Source organism: Struthio camelus, chromosome 8, assembly GCF_040807025.1.
Source record: "Struthio camelus isolate bStrCam1 chromosome 8, bStrCam1.hap1, whole genome shotgun sequence".
Lineage (NCBI taxonomy): Eukaryota > Metazoa > Chordata > Aves > Struthioniformes > Struthionidae > Struthio > Struthio camelus.
This window is the reverse complement of record NC_090949.1, coordinates 30611177-30634992: the sequence shown is the minus strand read 5'-3', so window position 1 is coordinate 30634992 and position 23816 is coordinate 30611177. Positions and strand designations below refer to the sequence as shown.

Below are 23816 nucleotides of genomic sequence, written 5' to 3'. Positions count from 1 at the left end.
CAGTGGAGGTAGCCATGCATAAAAGATTACACATGATGGCAGGGCACAAGTGTGAAGATTTTCAAAATTAGATACAATCTCAGCATGAATATGAACTGCAGAATTGACATGGAAGGATTTTTTTCAAGTCATCAAGTTTCCATATTTGTCAGAAAAAGTGGCTTGACTGCAGTGCATGTAAAACCAAGAAAATGCAGAGGGCAGTAATTTAGAAAAAGCAGCAAACAAGCCAGTGTCTGTATACAAATATATGTAAACAGAAAACCTCACACATTTTCTGCCAACTGTGAGGCCGCCGTTGGTTTCATGCTACAGGCGCCCTCAGGAGCTGAGATGGTTTGCAGTAGCTCACGTACATTTCAAAAGGTCACACTCTAAAAGGTCCCACAATCACTAGTCAGAGCACATGAGATAACTCACCTGACTTCATTTACAGTGGACTTCCGAGCAACCTACAGAGCTCCCACACCCTGCTCCACTGGCGCTGGGACTCTGCCTTCCTTGCTACCTTGTTCAGGGGAGCAGTGACATTTCCAGCTTTTACTGTTTGCTTTAGGTCTGGCTTCTGCTTTGTCACACATTCAAGCTTTCTTGGACTTTTCTTTTCAAACTGCATGCAATCTTTTCTCTTAAGGGATGGAAAGAGGGAGGGCTAGGCTGATCAATTCGTTATTTTAAAAGCAGTGTGTCAGGGACTGTGTTTTGTTGCTAAAAGCAGGTTGTTTATCTGTCTCTAAAGTAGAGCGAAAGTGAGAATTTGAGAATTTGAGAATTTCTGTATCTGAAGTGCTCGGCTACTTTAACAGGCTACTTTTGCAGGGAGGGTTTGTTTTTTGTTTCGTACTGTTCTGTGTTCCCTCTTATTGGGAGGACAAAAGACTCGGCTAACACTGCAGAGTGCTGTGGCTGATCCTTTCGTATGCAAGACTAGCAGACTTGCCTGAAAGAGGAACCTGGGAGGTAAATCAGGCTAATGAAGCAGCTCAGGTAGGCAATGTGCATTATTTTGTACCCCACAATGATTTCAAAGTCAACACATACAGTACCAACTACTTTGAAGCTTTCGATATCTGTAGGAGATCCAAGAGAAAGCTGTTCATCCAGTCCCCTTGGTGCTTTCGTTTAACTGATAGCAATTAACTCTCTTTTCATAGTGAGGAGTGTAGGAACCATTTCACTCTCTGGATAAATTTCATCTAGGCAAGAAATTATATTATGACAGTTGCTATCCGTGATGCTAAAATGCTTTTATTAGGACAATTACAGCTCTTTTACTCTAGGCTGAAAGAGAAAGCGAAGAGATAGCTTTGCTAGAAAGAAAGCAGTTTGTTAGGAATGGCCTTTTGCTGCAAAGAGATCAGGGTCTTCTGGATTAATCTTTGGATTATATAGATTTTCCAAGGATAAGACAGCTAAGTCATCTTCCTTCTCCAAGGAAGACAGCACTATAGCTGCTTTGGTTAATCTAAGACAACAGCTTTTCCCTTGGAGGGTGTCAGTAATCCAAAAGATCGGTAGATAAAATAATTGAAGTTCTCAGGGGTTAAGTTTAGAGACTGCAGCCATTTTTGCAACAGCAGCAGCTTATTAAACTGACAAAGCCACACTTCAGTACCCACCGGCCCTCCCCCAGCTGCCATCACAGTGTGATTTTCCCTGCACATGTTTGGGGCATTCTGAGGGGAAGGCAAGGCAGGAGAAAAAAAATTAAAGCATTGTAACAGCCAAAATTCTTCCTTGCCATATGTGAGATTGGTAATACTGTGCAATTCAGCTGGATTTAGCAGCTTAAGATATCAGTGCACACTGTATAGACTGTAATGATGAGGGTCATCCTGCTTTATACAATGGAAACCTTTTTCATTATTTGTAAGTGTCAAACTGAGGCATGGAGTGCTCAGCTACATGCTTTCCATCATGCTATATGTTAGCGGCATAGGATGGAGGAGAATCCTATACCCTCAGATCCCATTTTGTATTTTAACCAGCCACAGCATGTTCTCTTGGATCCAGGGTAGGACCTCCAAGCCCAATAGCTGCCATCATGTCATAGGCAAGAACAATGTTATAGAGTTGAATAAAAGGGTTTAGCTTGAGCCTGAAGCCTGACACACAAGATAAAGCCCTCTTAGCCCATGGACCCAAGGCCCTACATGTGGTGGCTGAGAAACCTCTGCCCCTGCATTTGCTGTGAATGAACATGCACAGCCTTGTAAGCAAGAGCAGCATTTCACATGATGTCTCCAGTTCTCAACCAAACCCTTTCACACTCCTCAAAAAAGGCATGGTGCAATTGGACTGGCGAATGTAAAACTATTATTAAATGAAGACTTTATTCAGGTTTGGTCCTATGAAAGAGAGAAGCACTTCCAGGAGCCATCTGATCAGGAGACTTTTTGTGCTTGAAGGTCCCCATCATTAGCCTCCATTGTTTGCAGACCTCTAACCCATAATTGGATGAAGTTTCTCATAAAGCACATAGAATAATTTTCAGCCTCTCATTAAAAGGTATTGCCAAGGCCTATTTTCCTCTTGCGCTTGGACCCTCAGCTTCAGAAGACCAGTCCTAGCTTTACTAGGGTTGCATGTTTGGCAACGCCTGTTTTTTCAAATGTGAGAGAAGCATGCTGCCATTTCCCTGTAGTTATTAATAGGAGATAAGGTCATCTTCCTTCTTCTCTGGTGTGAAGGCCTGCACAAGAATAGAAGTCATGCCCTTCTCTCTAGATGTATTGAAGTTCACAGTAAATATGTTTCCACAGGAAAAAAAAAAGCAAAGGTTTCTTAAGTGTATATACATTCTATAAACAGATATGTTCATACAATTTTTAGTATTTAGACTGTGGCTGGGTTTTTTTCATTCTTCTTTAAATTATACCACCCTTTATTCATCCTTTAACACATATAGCAGAAAAATAGGAACTGTATAGTTTTACATGGATGCATGTTGTCCAGTCCTACCTCGTAAAACACTCAATGCCAGCTGCTGTGGGCCAAGATGCAGGTATCCTAGAGCTATGGGCTAACAGTGGCCAGGCATCTTCCTACCAAATCCTGGTAGGTAAAGGTTGGTGCAGGCTCTAAAGGCACTTCAAAACTGCTTCTTTCTGGTATATATTCACTGCTGTTACCCTGCTTATACTGTCTATCTATTGCAGTGCATTTTCAGAGTCTTGGTTAGCTAGCAGTACCAGTGAAAGCAAAATTATTAAGTTAATGCTTTTCATTTGCAAGTGTTCAGTTTCATTGTGTTTCCTTTGTACTTGCATTGTGTGGAAGGACAAACATGTTCACAAAGAACCAAGTAGGGATGTTAAGCTGCTTTTTCGACTTTTATCATAACCTCTCTACTTCATCTTTTTAAAATGTAAATAGTCCCAATAACTGCAATCTCTCTTCACATTCAATGTATGTTTCCACCCAGTAAAAATCAAACTATTTTATATTACCTTAAAAAAATCAAAAGTTTAAGTGTGGCACAGAGACCAGTATTAATTTTCTTCAAGTACGGATTGTATTTGGGGCCATTTCTGTGTATCTATCATTTTATGTTTCAACAAAACTGTATTCAGCTCCAAAGTTTTCAGCTGAAATCTGGGGGGCTCTGATGGAATTAATTTTGATTTTATAATTTTTATCTGTTCTTAAATATTTACTAGTACACCGTAATCTCTCTTCTGTCAAATATTGTATTCTAGATGCATTTTTTAACTCATTCTACATTCTCTAAATGTCTGACTGTAGTAAGAGCAATACTGCCTTTTTCTTACAAATATTTCAGATCTAGTGATATGATCACTGAATTCTAATTGTGCAGCAAGTTGTGTTTTATTGATTAGCCTGGTTCATTTTTTCTAAACAAAGTAAAGGGGAGAGTTATGATCTTGTTGGTTTTCTCACATGAGTGATGATATATAAAACCTCCGTGTTCTGAAGAAGAATTGGTTCGTCAAGAAGTACTTTATTCACTATTAATTTTTCCCAATTAATGTTGAAGTAATTTTAAAAGTGTAAAACTTGATCATTCTGATACATTTTTTTAATCATCTGCATATGCATTGACATATTTATTCTCTTCTGTTCTGGACATCTAACTTGATAAATCTTTCCTTCTCGTTCTCTTGTCCCTCATCCTTTCCCTTTCCTTTTTTCTCCCATCTCGCTTATATCAGTGTTGCGGAATCCATCCCTTTTCTGCAGATTTTTGTTGCCTTACTGAATTTACTCAAATCTATATTATTTTGGAAAATTAATATTCATTTTTAGCCCTCTCAATGCAAAAAATATAATTCAGGCAGTCTTATGCTGTATGAAAATTGTATCACTACAGAGAAAAATAGACTCCACTTTGTTTTTTTATTGATAATAACATTTTCTTGCTTGAAGGAACAATCAGCCTTTCCATTTTCTCTTGCTTTGTTTTCCTCATTATACCTTTTCAGATTAATAGTATTTTGCTATCACCTACTTTCACCTGAGATTTGATTCTTCCATTCCACTGTATATCCAGTCCTACAATTAGTGTTTGCTAATTAAAAACATCATATTTCACTGTTAATAGCCACTATATCCTCTTCCTTTCTTTGTTCAGGCACAGTTTATTTTTCTTAGTCTGCATTGTTTAAGTACCACTGCCTCAATGCAGATTCACGGCTTTCATCCATCAGTGACAAACTGAACTGTTAATTCATCAAAAAATTTTGCTTAACTTGAGATTCCTGAATGACTGTAAGTGAGCTTGAACTCTTCACCTTTTCTCATCATCTCTCTCACTTTACCCTGGGGACTGAAATCTTGTCTTCAATATCATCTACCTATTTGAAAATCTGGCCCACAGTTTGTGTTTTTTCCTGCATCCTCATGGACTCTAGCATTCGTTTCACAGCTAGGAGGCACTATGGTAATTGTTGCCAAAAAGGTCCCTAGCACTGGGATTCATGCCTAGTTAGGAGCCAGGCTGCCAACAGAAACAATGGAAGGAGGAAGGTACCTCCAGAGAGCAATTAATTTCACCTGTCTTAGGCACTTGCCTTCGGATGGGCATGATCCATGTTTAGGCAGTGTCTTTTCCTCTCTCCAGTGACTGCGGTGGGAGCTGAAGTGATGAGCTTAAAGTTGGTGCATTCCCTTTAGATGGCTAAAGCTAGATGAGATCAAACCTACCCTCAGATTCAGAGCAAAACATCCAGACATGATGCTAAATGCGTTGCCTCATCAGTCAGTCCCACTGGCCTGTTACGTGCTGCTCCACTTGGGAACCGGGCATTCATCCGTTATTTAGGTACGAAACGAAGCAGTGAGCTCCATTTCTGAACAGAGCTGATCTGGGCAGGGCAGCCTCTCTGCTCACCCTGAAGAGTTTTGCTGGTGGGGGAGTTTGCTGGTGATGCTGTAGGTGAACGAACCTTTAGCTCCTATCAGTTATGTCAGGTTATCCAGAGGCTCTGTGTACCTACGAGTTGGAGCACAAACAGTGCTGCCATTTCCAAATGCAGCCATCTCCTGCAGCTAGCTTGTGTACCACAGTGACCTGTGAGAATAGTGTATTTAATCCTGCATTATTCTTATTTCTGGTCTGTCAGGAAACTTCAAATTGATCTTCAAGCTTAATTGTATAATAACCCATAGGTATTTTAAATATTTCAGTCAGTTCACCTCCTAATCACCTTTCCTTGAGGCTAAATAATTCCCATTTCATCATTCTCTTAGCTACTGTGTTAGCCTTCTCCAGTACATTAATCACTCTGGTTGCCCTCTCCTGTACTTTCTCAATTTTATCTGCATCTATTCTTCCACTCTCATGACCAAAATTGGACATTATATTCCAAATTTGGTCTAACCACCACAGGGCCTTATAAAGTAAAAATGTAGTCTGATTAGCTTTGTTACAAATATACTTCTTTCTTAATACATACTAGCGTCTTACTAACTTTCTTCACTGCTGCTGCCTGTTGAACTGAGAGTGCACAAGTTGGATCAGTCAATATACTCAGGGCTTTTTCCTCTCCCATGTTAACTACTTCATTACCACCAGCTCATCTACTTTTAGAGCATCTTTTCTATTATGATCAGCATTATTTACTGTGTGTATGCTAGTGTTTTGCAAACAGGAGAGAAGAGGAGGACTTTGTGACATAGACTGATGACACAGGCACTAATCAGTGAAAAATTTCTCAAAAACGTGGATGGTTTCACTGGGATTTATCTTTTTCTCTTTTGATATACATTTTATACCTTTCACTACTTTTACACCCTTTACTTTTCCATTAGTTTTTCCAAAACTGTTCTAGAAACAGTTATTTCCTTTAGTGTTACAATGATCAGCCCTATTTTAGTGTCATCTGTATTATTTAGTAAATATGGATAAGTCCTAGAAGGGACAGTCTGAGGATAACACAGTAGTAATACGATGAATGTTAAAAATCCTGGCCAAATTGCTGCTCTGATTTTCTCAGAGACACAAAGCTCATCTTTTTCCTAAAAATCAAAACAAAAAAGCCCCCCCCTGCAAATAAATGAACAAAATCAAACTACCAGTCCATGCCTAATCTGAAAGGAAATTATGTTCAGGACAAATTTGTATAATCTTATTTTCTGGACAAAGTTGGTAAGATTTTTTTTTTTCCTTTTCCTTTTCTCAAATATTTTGTCATAAAATCTTCCTAGGATTTCATGGAACTTCATATTTAGACAGATTTAGAATTATGAGCCTTATCATAAAGCAAGAGAAAGCCTCCGTTGGATCAGTATCTCCTGCATATTTATTAACAGAGGAAAAACAACAGAATCAAATATTATGCTAGATAAATATAAGGAAGGATGGGTATAGCGTATCATTTTCTGCAAAATTTCTTATTATTTTAGCGACAGATGGTTTCAGTAGTTAGGATATCAAGTTGGGACTTAGGAAAATTGAGTTCAATTCCTTGCTCCGCTACCCTCTCCTCATGCAGCCTTGGGCAAGTCACTTAATTTATTCTTGCCTCGGTTTCTCATCAGTGAATCAAGTGCTATGGAAATGCTGAATGCACTGGATACTATGGGTCAGAGACACCATATAACAAAATAAAGGTCTCAGATGACATGCATATCTTAATCCCATTTTACCAGAAGGAAAGGCAATGTCTTTATGAACCAATTAGCCTTAGAGAAAAGTCTGATGATTTAGTCATTGGTCGTGGGTAATTTCTGATTGGCTTTTAGTATGCTGGGGAGAAGGAGAGAGGTAATTATTGGAGCAGCCACACATTATTGAACTAGTTTGCCTTCAGCAGTTAGAAGTAAGCAAAATGCGGCATCCAGCTTTCACAGGTGACCTTTCAAATGAGTGCAAGCAGAGTGGTACAAAGAGAATTGACAAGGGCTAAAAATGTGGATCAGGATTCCCAAAGGCGTTATAATATGTATATTGTAACTAGAACTTGTATGCTGAAAAAATCCACCCCCCTCCAACCCAAGATTACAACTACTACTAAGGTTTTCAGGAAAAATATGCCTTCCATCTTGAAATATTTCAGATTGCTTGGATACCTCGGTCTCTTACATTTATAAGAAGTTGGAAAGATTCATGAGGAAAAAAAAGATTATCCTAGAACATGTGAAGTTTTGTACTCCTTGTCTAAGGTCCTCCTCTATTCCATTACGCTGTTCAGATTACACATGTTGCTCTCATTTCAACCAGGGTATCACCCTGGTGTCCATAAGAGCTGTATTTAATGCATGATATTTAACAGTTATTTGACCAGTTCATACAATCTGACACCTAATCATGCTCAATTTAGAAAATATCTGAGGATTCCTGAAATTCTCTCTCCCCACATTATTAACCAATGACTCAAAGGATGTAAACTCAAAAAATGAAAGGAACTCGCTGTATCTCAGAGAAAGTAATACATTTACCCTAGATGAGGACTTGGTTCCAGTGTTACATATGAGAGTATTTATTTTTTGTCCATAGTCAATCAGAGGTAGGATTTTCAAAGCGAAATTATACTGGCATAATCTATTTAGCTAGGATTTAAGGATTAAAAAAAAGAGTAAGAGAATGACTTGAATGCCCATGATATAAATAAGATTAGATATTGAATTATTTTCTCATGCTTTGAGAAAATAAGATTAGATTGTTCTTGGTCATGTGAACAATTTTTAACTGATGAGCAAATCCACGTCTCTGAAAATAATCCTTTTTTGTTCTCATCTCTAACGTAGTAACCAGAATACGACCTTAGAGATAATAATTTAGGCATGAAGCGTGAGTACTGCAGTTCTGTGTGACTGCAGCATGTAAGATAGCAGAGAACTTGTGGTCCACAAGTTCTTACCCCAATTCTTACCCCAGTTTCTGCCATTCAATTTTTGTCATTCAAGTTAGTTTGTGAAGGTTAGAAGCAAGCTGAGACCACAGAAAATACTGGAGTTCTGTCACTGGTTTCAAGGCAGTCAGAATTTACTCAGGAGATTTCGTATAGTGTCTGCCCACCATATAAAGAAAGAGCTCAACTTGAACTATTTGTTATGTGATAATAAATAATAGTCCTGAAAAACAGCACTGAAGCTAGCCATCAGCTAAACTAGGACAGCAAAAGCAGAAATGCTTTATTCATTGAGCCTCCATCTTTTATCCTTTCTCAAGTTTCAGCTGTCGTTAAACCTTTTTTACCAAAGTAGTTTTAAATTACCACATTAATTTCAAAATCAAGCTAAGTTCCTTAGTAAGTGAACCATTCTCATCAGGATCTGAAAGAATTCATTATAAAGTTGATTCAGTAAGAGCTCTCAACTTACTACATCAAAAGAACAGCACAATTTTCACAACTCAATATGTTTGTAGGGTGGATGTTCAAAATATTTATTGAGCTGCATTTTGGGATTCATGTAAAACATTATAAAAGTATTTTTGAAATTTTCTGTAGTCATTTTTCTTACCAACTATACATATGGGGCAAATATGCCACAGGAGAGATACATCCAGAGATACATCAATCCGTCGACCTCCTCCATGCTACTCTAATTCACAGAGGTCTGACTTATTAAAAATCTTTATTTCTGCTTCTGCATGTTTGTATCCTAGTCAGTCTTCAGTGATGGGAAAGGCTGAGATGAAGGAATAGGTCAATGTGAGACCAATTGTTAAAATTTCACAATTATTCCTACACCACTGTGTTCATTGCTAGAAATAAAGTTACATTACTGCACGGTTTATATAACACAAAACCCAGCGGGATCCATTTATGAGATGAGCTTTATGTACTACCACAAGACAAATAAAATACTTGCTTTTCCCACCTAGCAGTGACAGGAAGTAAAGGTGAAAGAATAACTGTCCAGGGAAGAGGGGAAACCAAAAGAGCTTGGACAGTTGTTTTTGCGAATCCCTGAAGGCTGGCGTGACATTTTTGCATCAACTCTTCTTGTTGATTACTTTGTATTATTCTTATTTGCAAGGAAGCTTTGGATGTAGTTTGAATGAACTGTACTTGGCAAAAACAAAAAGTATATTCTACTGCATAAACAGGGGAAAAATCCTAATATAATCTTATAGGGTAGATGAAATTAAGCAATTCCCTTCAGGATGGTTGGTGCTTTTTGCTGCTTTATTCATCAAGCCTCTTGTTTATTTTTATGGAAAGATAGAAAGTTGTGCTCGGATCTAGTGAGCAGTTTACAGGGAAAACTGACTTTATGTTTAACATGGCAAAATGCCTTCACTGAAATTACGAAATTGCTCCACTGCCTGTCTTGCCCACACTCTAATAGATGTTTGCTGTCAGAAAGCAGATGGGAGATCAGGGTCCTAGAGATGCCTCGATGCTCAGGGCTCTAGAGGTACTGGTTTAGACCTCTTTTTCCTCCCCTTTCTAGGGAGGAACTATTGCTTGTTCCAGTCTTTATTAGTAACATGTTCCATATGAATCATTTATTTGCCTTTGAAAAACATGGCTTGGGGCAAGATTGTCAGAGAAAATTTTTGGAGTTTTTCATTCCTGCAGAACTTTTTCTCCTGGACATTTTCTTGGAAAGAGATGTTTGGGTCCAACAACTCCAAAAACAGATCAATATCTACAGAAACAATAAAACTCCACAGCAAAAGAACAGCAAGTACAATTCAGGAACAATTTGCCCCTGCCAGGAGAGCCGACAGCAACAGAAATCTTGGCGAGGAGCAGTGGGTCACAGTGGCACAACATCCCAGACCCAACAGCCACAAAGCACCAAGGACCAGAGAACAGGATGCAGCAGATGGCGAACAAAGGGCCTGATTTGCAAAGAGAAGCCAGGTCTCGAGCTGTAAATACCTTACCAAAAGAGGTGTTAAAACAAGAGTCAGTGAATCATGGAAACTGTATGTTTTCTTCTGGATAATCATTGCTCATGTTCTCTGGAGCAGCGTTGTATGTTGGCAAAGGGAAGGCTGGGAAGGCAGGTGCCCATGGAGAGAGTAGGTGTTACTTCACCCACATGACCTCTGGATCACCAGCATAACTAAGAATATATTTTATCTTCTAGAAAAATACTGTCCTGACTCTGGTAATGCTATGGAACAAGAACTTTTAGGTTGTATCTAAATCTTCCTGACATCAGTGGTGTACAGGAATCTGAATGCTGAAATCTTTTTCAGGAACATAATAATGCACTTTCAGACAGAGTATCTATATGCAAGCAATGTATCACTGTGTTAATATTCTCTGGAAGAGGACACTTCTGGGAATTTGTTTAACCACTTTGGTGCATCACATATCTTTTAGGTGCATTGCATATTGTGACAGTGTGATATAAACTTGCAAAAACTTTCAGCTGTGAGAGCAGCCTTTGCTACTTTGCTTCTGTGAATAGCTGAAAAGAAACGCTCTAAGGATGCCATGAGCCATGGTATCAGAGCCTGGTTTAAAGAAACACATTTTGGGTTGTTCAGGCTATAGAGGTGAGTTGTTCTTTCTGTGGGGAAGTCACATTGTGCAGCAGGTACATAGCTATCGTTACAATATATATTCGTGACTATCCAGAGTTAAGTTAGTTTGGCTGATTTAGGGATTCATGAAAATGAGCTTGTACCTTCCATAAAGGTTAACTTTGACTTGTACCAAATGCATTAAAGATGAAAAGTCTTCAGTATCATGCTCTTCAGAATTCTACAGTGAATGAGCTACATGTCATTGATTATTTACGGAGCGTTCCACACCATAGTAATTCCAAAGTAATATCAAGATATATGTATCCTGAAGCTTGTTGGAATGGAAAAAATGTTACCAGTGATATTTTGTAAAATAAGTATAAAGGTCATTGTGAGAAGGTGTAAAATTACAGGGTATCTTGGCTATGAAATTCAGTTGAAATAAGTTCAGAAATTATTAATCTATCCTTAGAGTGAAATGATGCATTGGCAAATCTGCAGTGAACTGAATTTCACTTAGGTTTTTGTTTTAAGTGGAAAACTGAAGGGAAGAGAAACCCCATCTGCACAAAGATTTTCGATTTCACCATGTTCCCACAGTAGAACTGCAGTTTTGACAGGGCTTCAGCTTCAACTGGCAGCACGTCCCATAAGAGATTTTTTCTCTCCTTTCTTATACAAAGACAGTGTTTAGTATTGTATCTCTGTGTGTTTGCCTGGAGCAATCTGAGGTACTATGGCTTTTCTAATGGCAATTCACATTTGATTTTCATATTATGGCTGTTCAAGGTTTCCAGTAGTGTTTTAGTTTTAATTTGACAGAGATTAATAAGTATAAGAAGAAAGGTATCATACATCAGCACTGTACAGAGGTATTGTCACACTTCCTAATTTGTTAGACAATAAGAATAATCTACTACTTCCAATTTAGACTCAGTAAAATAAACACATGTATATTAATGATTTTAAAATATTTCTGTTCAGTCAAGCATGTCTCCTTTATGCAGAGTAGCATCAGATCAATAATTAGTTGCCATGCATTTTAATAACAAGAGTTTTTGCTTTAGATTGTTTTTCATAATTTTGCATTTATGTTTGACGAGTTCAGGAACTTGTCTTATTTGAAAGAGAAAATATTAATGCAGAAATTACTTCTCATTGTATTATTGCTTGCCAAATCTAATATGTAAATACCCAGTAGAACTCATGCTTATGTTAATGGAGAGAGGATCATAGAAATCTTGTAGACAGAGTCTATTTGTCCCACTTTGTTCCACACATTAGTATTCTCTATGGTACTTAATTATTCAGTGTTTTAATTTTAAATTAAAAATAAATACTGTACATGAATGATAATTTGAGTGACATGATAGGAAAACATTGTCACAATGAAATGCAAGATAAGTTCTCTTATGCTGTTCTTCTGGTCAAAGAGTATCATGAAGAAATACTCCTTATATTTCCTAAATTTAACTCCCTCCCATCATTACAGATCTAAAAAATACATGTTAGTGATTAGTTGTAAAGCAGGAAAGAAAGCCGGCTGAAATTGTTGTATAGTCAAAAGCATACTGAACTTATTATTTAACACTGGATTTATTACTTCTGTGCACATTTTGTGGAATGTTAAGATTGTCACCTTTAGTTACAAAATTTATATATATATTTTTTTGTACTGGTGGCTTCTCTCAAAACAGTTTAAGAAACACAAGCTTATAGCTGATAATGTTGCCAAGAAGACTGCTCCGACTGTAATTGTTGGGCATTGTGGTGGACTGTTTTACCTCTCTGAAATAAGAAAAACCTGAACGGCTCCTTTAGTTTGTTACCAGGGTGGAAAAGCAGCTTGAGCACAGGATTGAGGAGTCAGAAGCACCTGGTTTCCAATGCACTTCTGTCTCTTTGGCCTGATCCACAGTGGAAACTGATGCTGATCACTGCCATGAGGTACTTACACCAACACAACCCGTCTAATTATCCTACTACTGCAATTACAACATGATCTCAATCACTCATTTTCCTTACTTAGACAATGAGAGAAGTAGTGCCTTTTTCACCCTCTATTATGAGGCTGTTTTGAGCACAGGTATTTGTGTAGTTATAGCCTGCTATGTCATACTGACAAGAATATCCATTTGGGTCACCCTTTGCTTAGAAACTGCATTTTAAAGAGTGACAATAAATTATTGAATATAGAAGTATGGTATAGGCAGGAAGGTAGGTGATTGTAAACCTGGAGCTGTACTGAGATATTTTTAATAACTCGAAAGCAGTTTAGGAGAATCTTGGCGTAGAATAAACACAGAACTAGAGGAGTCCTTAGGGGTCACTGTCAGGATTTCAAAAAACTCAGCTGTTAATTTAGTAACTAAAACCAGGTGCTGATTCCTTTTCAGAGTTACTACACATTTATCGTACAAAGCCACACGGGCGCCGAGGGCGTAGTAGTTACCCAAGATACACACACACCACACAGAGCAAGTCATCATCCGTACACTGCGTTAAACAACCTCTTCCTCCATCCTCCCTCGGGCTGCAAACCTCTTCTCATTTGTAAGGACTAGAGGCAGGCTGTATCTCACAACTCCTTTTATCTCGCCTGTCTCCCTCTCTGACACCCGACGTCCACAGCAGGCTCAACGTGCAGCTAGCTGTTTGTTTACCAGGGACCTCCCTGTTTCTTAGCACCCTTCTGCGGTAGTGGCAGGAGAAGGCTTTCTGCATTCCTTCTCTGTTATGTCCAAAAATATTTTTCTTCACTCTCTTTAAATTAGGAGCCATCTCTGCTCCCTCCACGAGGGCATTTTGCTGCCCTGTGGTTGCTCTCTCTTGCTGTCCCAGGCTAGCTCGGGCCTGCTGCGGACTAGCCTGGTTTGAACTGTGGTTCAGCCTCTTGCAGCTCCTTCCTCTTAACACATTCCACTTTAACTACATTTTAAAACTCACCAGCTTGTTGGCTCCTTTTCTGCTCATAGCATGTACTTGGGGAGTTTGGAAGAGGCCCTTAGCTATAGCAATACATAAACCACGTAAAATTACACATTGTTATTGGTAATATAGTTCAAGTAAAAGTCTGATTGTTGCGTTGTTAATTCAAATGGAAACACGTAGGAAGTCCAGTCCCCTGGTGTTGCTGGTTCTCATATAATCCTGTACATTTATATTAAGCTCCATCTTATAAGCAATTAGATTTTATTTCTCCACTAGTCTTATCGGAAGGCTGTTCTAGAACATCTCTGCTCTGATGATTAGAAACCTGTTTTCTAGCCTAAATTTATCATCTCACTTACACTTTTTGCTTTAGTGCCAACATTGACCTGTAGCATAGGATTTTTTTCTCTCTGTGATGTTTCCCAGGTTCAACTGTTCATAGACAGCAGTGATTTCCCCTCTCCGTCTTCCTCCCACCTACTTATCTGAGTCGTCCTTCTTTGCACCTGTTTGAGTTTTCCTTTCTTGGATCTGAGGAGCAGAACTATTCAGACTATTTCGCAGGAGGGGATATGATTTCCTTAGGCAGTGGTGTTAGTTCTTTGCATCCCTATTTGGAAATACCTTCCTGGATACATCCTAAAGTTGCATTTGTCTTTTTGACCAGTGCATTTCACTAACCCCTCACAGTATACTCAGCCGTGGGGGAGCACGGACTGGTAAATTCAGCAGCTGCTCTGAGTGAGCTGACCAGATGCTGGCTCCGTGCAAAGGCTTAGGGAAGTGAATATTTTTTGTAATAAATCAACACTTTACTCTTCATTTTGAAAAAGTATATTATCCATTTATTATATGCAGCATTGCAGTTTTCTGAATAAAGTTCAACTTTCTGTGCCAGTGAACAGGAGGAGTAGGATTAGCTGAAACGTTGAAACAGGAGATACTGTGTTATTTTATGTCCTCTTGTTAACGGAAACAAGATATTTCTTAGTACAGGATAGCCACATTTCTTCACCTAGCGAACACTTCAGTAAAGAAGGGGATAAAAATAAGTCAGCTATCTTACTAACATATTCCTGTTAACTGGGGTGGCAAATCAATACCACAGGACCAGCGATTAATAATCTTTTCCAGACATTAAGACAAGAATAGCCTTTTCAGTGGTATCAAAGCAGGGATATAACTGTGTACTACTTGTAATATATCTAAAAATTAAGTTTGGAGCTATGCCTGATATGTTAATTAATTCCTGCTGTGCAGGGAAACTACAATGTGAATTACCACGCAGGGTAGCACTCAGGTTAAAGTTTTTAACTGAGTTACTGAAATAAGTCATATTTAAGTGAGCTGTGCATGAGGCTGAAATGGTATAGCATTCAGCTTTGACTTGGCAGCTGTGTCTTGATCATGTCATGAAATAAATCATTTATCCTGTAAATTTCAATTGCTGTATATGAAAACAGAGGATAATGTCCGTAAGGTATTACCAGCTGATATTACCAGCTATAATTAGGCCTCATCTACATGTAAGAAACTGAATTGCACAGGTATTCAAGTATACTAGATGAATATGAAGATGCTACAGCAAAATAGTTTGGTTATAGCAATGTGACTTTATTCTGATATCAGTACTCATACAGACTCTACAGGGAGAGATAATGTTGAGTAGCTGTTACATAACACTACAGAGCACAACATGCTGGTTAGTTTTGCTGTGGAGGCTTGATCTTACTATTTACATAGCACCTTGGAGGTTTAGACCCTGCTTTGTTAAAGCATTTAATCATGGGCTTAACACGTGATAGATTTCAGCAGTGGATTTGCATTTAAGCATAGGCTTACGTCAAGTGCTTTGCCTCAATTGAAACCTTGGAATCAGTCCTGCCTTCATTACTCGTATGAGGAATACTGGCATGTGAATACAGGCAATGGGCCCTTTAGGATGGATGCGATATGGATTTTGTTCATATATAAATAGTCCGGAAGAATGAGTGGCGAATGATGCATCGTCCCAGAGCTTATCTAGCACACCCAGGATTATGAATAGAATAGAATGCATTGATATTACAAATAATATATTGGAATTATATCTGTTTTCCTGGGAAACAAACTCAGCACTGTGATTAGCACCACCTGAGATTTTTTTAGTCTGGTCTTTGGGATGATACAAATACACGCTAGGAATTCATGGGATTACGACGTAGGCTAAACTGAATGGCAGGAACAACAGGGTGGTTCTTTGCACATTGCGTAGTCATTTCCACTCCACAAAACTGTAAAGCTCCAGAACTTTGCACCTTTCTAGGGATGACTGTGTTCAAAGAAATGGCTGTGCAATTGTGCAACCTCATAGCTTAACTTATATGTTTGACAAGTGCATGTTTTAGAGAGCTGTTTTTCCTTCTGTCAACAAAATCCCTATCAGACCCCACAAAAATTTTTTCCACTCAGAGCCCTACAAAGTCAAAATCACTCTGGGGAAGGGGCAGGATTGCCATATCCCTTCTGCAATTTCAATTAAAAGGCCTGATCCTCAAATGAACTCACACTCAGGGCTTTGCAGTGAGTCCTGAATTGTCATTCACTTGCTAATTATGCGGTCTATGTTACTGGTGATTAAGGAGGAGGAAATAAAGGCAGAGTCTGACTGCAGATCTCAAAGTGAGCTTTCAAAGATGACAATTAGAGAAACCCTCTTTGGACTTGCAGGCTTGATGTAGAGTCACAGACAGATTAAGTCTAGATCCAGTAGTGTTGTTTTGATTGATGGACAGTTCCAGCTGCAGCTACGCTTTGCATGGTTACATGTTAGCCCAATCAATGCGCATAGCAGGTGGGCCATGCAGAACCCACAACATCCACTGTTTACGAGGTTGGAAGCTGGCTTTCTAATCAGACATGCATGTTAGGTTTCAGTAAATCTGCTGTAGTGAATTTGTGACTCAACGCTTTTCAGATATAAGGCACTATTGTCAGTAAGCGTAAGTCAGTAATCTTAGCCACTAAGTCAATAAATACAAAGAAATTACATTATACTGCATAATGGATTATAAAGATTTTTAGCAATACCTTAGATAACTGTTTGTCTGATATTGTTTCATTGCAGGTATTTTTCCTGAGAGAAAATTCTGAAATTTCGAAATGATAAAGTCTTCCAGAAATGGAAATAGATTGATCAACAGGAAGCCTAAGATCCAAAAGGCGGAGGTAAAATAAGGATTGAAGCCAAGTCAGAAGTTGCAAAGGAAGGCAAAACAAAAGGTATGTTTTTTTAGCCATCCAGATTAGATGAGGAAAAGGAAAGAAATAGTGAGGTTCGCTTGAGGGAAGATGGGTTTAAAGTTAGCACGGGTGCTATCCAAAAATTAAATGATTTTGTGCCTCAGTTGTCAGTTTGCACAGTGACTCTGAACTTGGACAGAGGAATCTGGCTTTATGAGAGTGGATCTTGGAAGATGAAAATGACCCCTTTTGAGGTAGAAGTAAAAATCAGTGTGTGCTGTTTCAGGGGATCTATGCTGCAGTAGACTGAGGGAATTGGCATTTGAAACTGCGTTTCTACTTGCAAGGATATTTAGGAATATGTTAAAGTGGGAGTGGTATAAGAAATTTCAAACATGATTCCTGTATTTAAGATAGGAAAAAAGCTGTGATCTAGTTAAGTGCAGTGACATCAGTAGCCTGCAAGGCATTATAGTACATTTGGAAAGAAGAGTAATAGACAATATAGTAAGTGGAAAAATGAGATAAAATGCAGAATGGGTTTACCAAAAGCAGATTTACTAGATTAACCTGATAATCTTTCTTAGATTATCCTGAGCTTTTTAGACAAAGAAAATGGTGGTAAATGTAATGTATTTGATACAGAGCTACACTGAGAACTGTTTGACTGGAAAAGATGAGGATTAGCACCAAAACTGTAAAACAGATAGGACCTAGCTAAAGGAGATGATAACGGATGATGTTGAAAGAGGAAATACCAGCTTAAAGGGAGCTAAAAGTGACGTTTCTAAAGGCACAGTCTGGGGACAAATATCACTGAACATTTTCATTAATCAAATAGGCACAAAAGAATAGGACCTGCTAGAGAAATGTGCGGGTGGCTGAAGGTTGGGAGGGACTGTCAATAGCAATGAGGCCCAAAGCACACAGGCAAAACAGAATATCCTCAGGGACTGGCGAGATACAAATGGGATTACATTCAATAGTTCAGGTTCAGGTAGCTGGGGACTAATGACAATTTCTGATATAAGGAAAGGCTTGTCAGTCGGAATGATGCAGGAGAGCTGGGCATATGTTTTGGCACTACATCAAAAGAAGTATTTCTAGTGGAGATAGAAAAAAATTAATACCCTATATAGGGCTCTGCTAAGACTTTTCCAGGAAAGTGGTGAACAATTGTGGCCGCCTCTGATTGAAAGAGAGAAGAAATTCAGCCTGAAGCAGGAGCAGAGAAAGGTGAGTAGTTTGATGGGGGAGTAGAGATTGCTCTTTAGCATACTGCAGGCTGCAAACAATCAGCCATAAACCTGATGGGAATGAAAAGAAAACTTTTAAGGCTTGGATGGTATTGTTACATAAACAAATAAGAGTAAATGACTCATGAATAATTTAGCTTGTGTTTTAGAAGAAAGTATATAAGGAAATATAAGAGTTTTTGGAAAAGTTTTCAGGAAAAGTGGTGGGGGGAACCCCTCTAACTGATTCAGTGACAGCGATGGGTACGTTCGTGAGGAGATTCAGCGATACATTTGCACGCTGTAGCAGCAGACAGGGCTCCGTGACCCAGGAGGTTCCCCACAGTCCTGTCATCCCACTCTCATTCCTTCTGTTCCCACCTTTGTAAAACTCCATTTCAGCTTTTAACCCTGAGGTCCCCTCAGATGACCCCCTCAGCATCACTGGGCAGGAGTATGACGCTTACCCAGCCCGGGCAGATGAGGGTGGCAAGGAGTTCCTCCACCCTTCGGAAATTTTGGGGAAGGGGAATATTCTGCCTATAGCCACCCCCTCGACACTGAGAAGCGGGGGAAAGCACTCCGCTGAACTCCACAAAGAGCTGAAACGGAGCTGTTCAGGAACAGAGGCGGGTTTCTCCAGCTATTCTTTTAACTAATCAAACCGTCATTGTTTTCATCCAAAATGTTCAGCCGAAATTATCAGCTTCTCAGTGACAAAATGAATACCTTCCCCTCCTCCAACCACCAGGCTTTTCTGGGTTTCTACTGATATTTTTTCCATTTCCCATATTTAATGTTTCTAGCAGAATGAAACAAAAACATTGTAACATTTTCAAAGAAATCAGACACTTCCTGTGAAAGTTTTGATGGAAAATTTTCAAACCGCGCTGAGGCTCAGGAGCTGCTTGCATCAGGGTGTGGCCAGCTAAATCTGCTGGCTGAATCAGTGGGGGCAACGCTATAGCGTTGCTCAGACCCTGCGGACTTCCCCGTGGTTTACTCCTCAGAGGGCAGCATCTTTACAGCAAGCCACGTGCGCTGGCTGTGCACCCGCTTTGCACTCGCAGCAGTTCTGGCTGACCTTGATGCGAGCGCTGCCGAACGCGGAGGCGCTGCTGCCTCCACCCTCCCTCCTCCCCCTCGTACTGCAGAGACGCATGAGAACTGACCACAGCGTAGCCCGAAATGTTTTATTTTTAACTTTTGCCATACAACACGTGTATCTAAGGCCAAACAAAAAAGAGCCAGAGAATCGGGTATAAGTGCTTGTCAATGTCAGACGCAATCACTGTCAGAGCGGGGCTGGATTCTGCAGCTACCCTGCGTGCAGATCTCCTGTTTACTTCAGTGGTGCGCCGAAGCCACGGCGATAAATGCCTAGAGAGATGGATAAAGGCAGACAGACATAGATACAGACTGACAGAATCAACCCCCAGATGGAGGTTGCTTGAATTTACCAGAAATTAAGATGCTATGTTGCTTAAGAAAGAGTTCCAAGATCTCATTAAGTCTCTTTTATGTCTCCCTCTTTATTTTATCCTCCACCCTCCTACAAAAAATACGTTGTGTTGTTTATGGATTGAATTAGAAGAAAATTGTCTGCGGACTACATAAAATGTTTGCATTCTTTTCTACTTGCAAAGTCTGTGAGTGAAGGCTTGTGTTTTTTAAGGAAGAAGAAAATGCAGGAGGACATAATAATGTCATATATTCTAACTTGTTCTTTGCAAATCAGAACTTCTTAATATTTTCCTTTCAAATAAAAATATCATTTATCAGTATCAAATGAAGTGTTAATGGAATCAGCTCGCACACAAACCTATATGTGTGTATATTTACATATATATAAAAATAATATATACATTAAAAAAATCCTTACTGCGGAGAATGATCAAGCACCTTGTCAGCAATCCATATTATATTCGTTAATTTGATTCCTGCCAAAAAATCACTTAAGTGAGACCTTCTGATTTCTTTCTTTAACGCTTGAGGCTCCTTTCATCTAGGCAGTGTTTATTAACCTATTTCTAGAAATCAGCATAAGCACAAGCTATATTTAATCTGTTCTTTTCATGTGCTTTAGGGTTTTTTTGTTTTCAGTTCCACTGTAAGTAATAGAAATTGACCATTGGTCAGTATTAAAAATAGCCAGGATCAAATAGCGACAACTGAAATAATAAACACCATGGTTTGCTGTATTCTTTGGGGAGTTTATATTCTTTAGGGAGATTCTGATGCTGATCTCATGCCAGGACTAATGCTAATGATAGCAAGAAAAGTATACTCACTTGAGGACTAATAATGTGATCTAACAGACTGAGCTTTGGGGTACAACTTCAGAGCTCTAGGGGCTACTTCCAATTTTCCTGGTGTCCTATTCCATGATCTTGAATAAAAGTTCTCTTGCCTGAATGTCTCTATGTCCCCATCTCTACAGTGGATGTAAAAATATTGAACTCCTTTGCTAATTCAAAATCTGCACATTAAAATGTTCCATGACTAGATATTCTTATTAATCCTTTCATGTCAAAAGTTGACTTAAAACCCCAGTAACCGATAGATACTGCAGATCCCAGATCCAGTTTGAAGATGAACAGTGAGCATAATTTCTGTGGTGAGAGGAGAGACATCTATAGTCATGTGGAAGAAATCCGGAAATATGAATGGGAGACTGCCCCAAAGAGGAATGTGGCCAGAATTTCACTCGTGCTCATATTAGGCCTAGAGTAAGGTAGCCTCTAACAAGGGAAACTTGCTGTTGTGTTCAGCACAAGAAATTTGTTTTGCTTCGATTTCAGCAAGGTTCTGTGTGGACACAGTAACCTGCCTTGAGCGTCACCAGACAGTGGACTAGAACTTAAGTCAGTAAGTCACCATATATGCTTTATCCTCTAGGATATCCATGTTTTCTTCTGTAGGTTCATGTCTTGCAGCACTGGCCATGAGCGAGAATGCCATACACACAAGAACTTAACCCAGAACCAGAATTTTAGGATGACTTATTGACAAACAGCTATGTGCAGCATAACCTGAATTTGTAATAACTAAGCCCACAAAGCGGTGCAATAGATGTTCTACCAGGAGCGGAAACTAAGACAATACCCAGCACTTTGGAAACAACTGAAGGTTTATCTTGATGTAAGCAAGCTAAGGGAAGCTGCCATCCTGTAACGTAAGAATAGGAGCAGTGAAAGAAGTGTCCAGCTTCTCAAGGAGACTTGGCGGCCCACACTCAGTGCTGCAGTGCTGCAATGACACCCCTCCTAGCTAATTTAAGGTTAGCTCAGGAACACCTGTGTGAATTGTGCTCTCTGCATTCATCGCAGTGTGGACACAGAATAAATATAGTTTGCTTGAGCCACTCAGTTGAAACACATTCCTGAAAGATGTTAAGCCTCACAAGTACCATTTGGATTTGTATATACTGGGAAATAGAGCAGGTAATAAATCCTTATACTATTTATTGCTATGCCAATATGTATCGTGGCAATATTAAAATATATGCATGCATGCTTATGAATTTTATTTCTCTTCAAAGGAGTTGGCCCCTTTTACTAACAACCACAGCTTTGACTTGATAGACTCCTTTTTACCTGCTCTGGCTATAGAAATCTCTTGAGAATTAGAATTCTCATTAAGTTTACTGGAAAGTGGAATTTAATCAAATGTATGCCAAAGCTCACTGTTAAAAATATGCAACTATAAATTGCATTTCTGTAGAAGTTGGTGTAAACCTACAGTGACCACTGAAGTCTTTTTTATTTATTGTACTATGAATACAGAACAGATAAAATTAAATCCTCTATTATCAATGGTTCCTATTTACACGCGTTGCTTGTCAAAGAGACTTTCTTTGGTCCTCACAAAATGCTATATAACATGACATCTTGCAAGTCTTCAGGAACATCCTGAGATGAAACTGAAAGATAAATATTGCAGTTGTGAGTCTTTCTGTCATGACTCAAATAATTTTAAAATTGCTGAGATGTATTCCTCTAACAATGTTAAAATTGTTCTAATGCAGGATAAAATGGTAGTTTTAGTCTCTGTAATTTTTATAGCAGCTTGTAATTTCCATGCACTCGTTACAATTCTTAGATCAGGAAAGATTGCAGGAGAAAACGCTTTCACTAGAAAATCTGACTCTGCTGCTCATCTTTGCCGTGAAGAGTATAGCTGATGTTCAGAACCTAGGAAGGCTTTTATGAGTTGTTTGATGCTGTAAGTGTCAAAGTTGGACCATTTGATTTGGATTAGCTCCATTTTTGGATTCCGTTAAAGGGATAAGTACAAGCCCACCTCCTGGTTTCTCCCCAAAACATACAAATGAGTGTGTCAGTAAAAGTATCTGTCCTATTTGGGGCCGCTCTCCAGCAAGCTAGGCGATTTTTGAGAAACGTGAAATGTCAAAGTGCAAAATTTGTGTCCTCTGGTTCTGTTTTGAATTGGTTTTATGTCCCCAGATTAGGAGAGCTATGATTACCACAGAATGGGCTTTAGGAGAAGTGTTGAACAATAAAAACCCTCAAAATGCAGGTACCTTGAGTGTACTGAGATCAGACAGAGTGCTGTTGACAAGTATCAGTATCATTAAATACAGTGCGCTGAAACTTTGCACTTACTTGGTGAGCGTTACCAGAGTGATCCTTTCAGGCTGTCTTTGGATTATGGTACTGTTGTGACTGTAGGTGTGGTGATACAGCAGAGAGGAAGAGCACGTATTTGCTAGAAAAGTTGATGAAGGTGGAAAAAGAGACCAGGCTTTTCAGCTCATGCACAGATTAGAAGAAGAGGAGAATAACGTAGTGTACAAAGACCTCTGTGAAGCTGTTGCAACAAGTCAGGGTGACTGTACATTTGGGAACAGCCTGGGTTTCTAGACACTGAAGGGGGTAGTTGTGCTGCATGTCAGTGTTTGATAGGGAATTTGCTGCACCCCTTTTCCTTCTTATATATCCCCGGAATATTCAGGGAAATAGCCCTGCAGTTAGAGAAGATGAGAAAGGCTAAGAGAGCAAACTCCTGAGGACATAATGAGGGGCCAAAATGGCACATTCCCCTGCATCCTTCAGGCTTGGGTTAAGGGGAGGTGTGAACCTGAGCGGCAGTATCACTGCCTGCACCTGTCTGGAGGGATCTGAAGTGCGGGAGGGAGGATGCTTTTCAGATCAGCAAAGGGATGAATAATTAACACTAATTACTTACGGTTGGCATTGAGAGATGTTTTGTAGCTGTGGAGCAGATTTTGAGGGTTTTTTTGGAGAGTTTTTTTCCCCTATTTTAGTTCAGGAAATGTCCTGTGTGCTAAGTGCTGGTCCAGGTGCTGAGTGAGCTTGGTGGGCTATAGTATTAAGACCAGATTCTGCATGCAGCCACTAGCATTTTTTCATTGTCCAGCTGCCAGGACTGGCTCTGAGACACAGGCACTAAATCAAGGCTATAGAGGAACAAATCTGGCCTAAAGCTGCCTGTGTCTTTATACCCTCGACCATGTTTGAGGCAGAGCCCAAACACCTTCATTTTTCAAAGGCAAA

General features: G+C 39.3%; 1 long non-coding RNA gene across 1 annotated transcript in view; it reads left to right on the top strand.

The window, feature by feature from the left end:
* The first annotated feature begins 906 nt into the window (after positions 1-906).
* Positions 907-23816, top strand: part of LOC104143243 (uncharacterized) — a 34348-nt gene continuing 11438 nt past the window's right edge. The window contains exons 1-3 of the long non-coding RNA XR_693879.2: positions 907-987; positions 16929-17083; positions 18184-18280. This is a non-coding gene — a long non-coding RNA (uncharacterized lncRNA). The remainder of the gene's footprint in view (positions 988-16928; positions 17084-18183; positions 18281-23816) is intronic.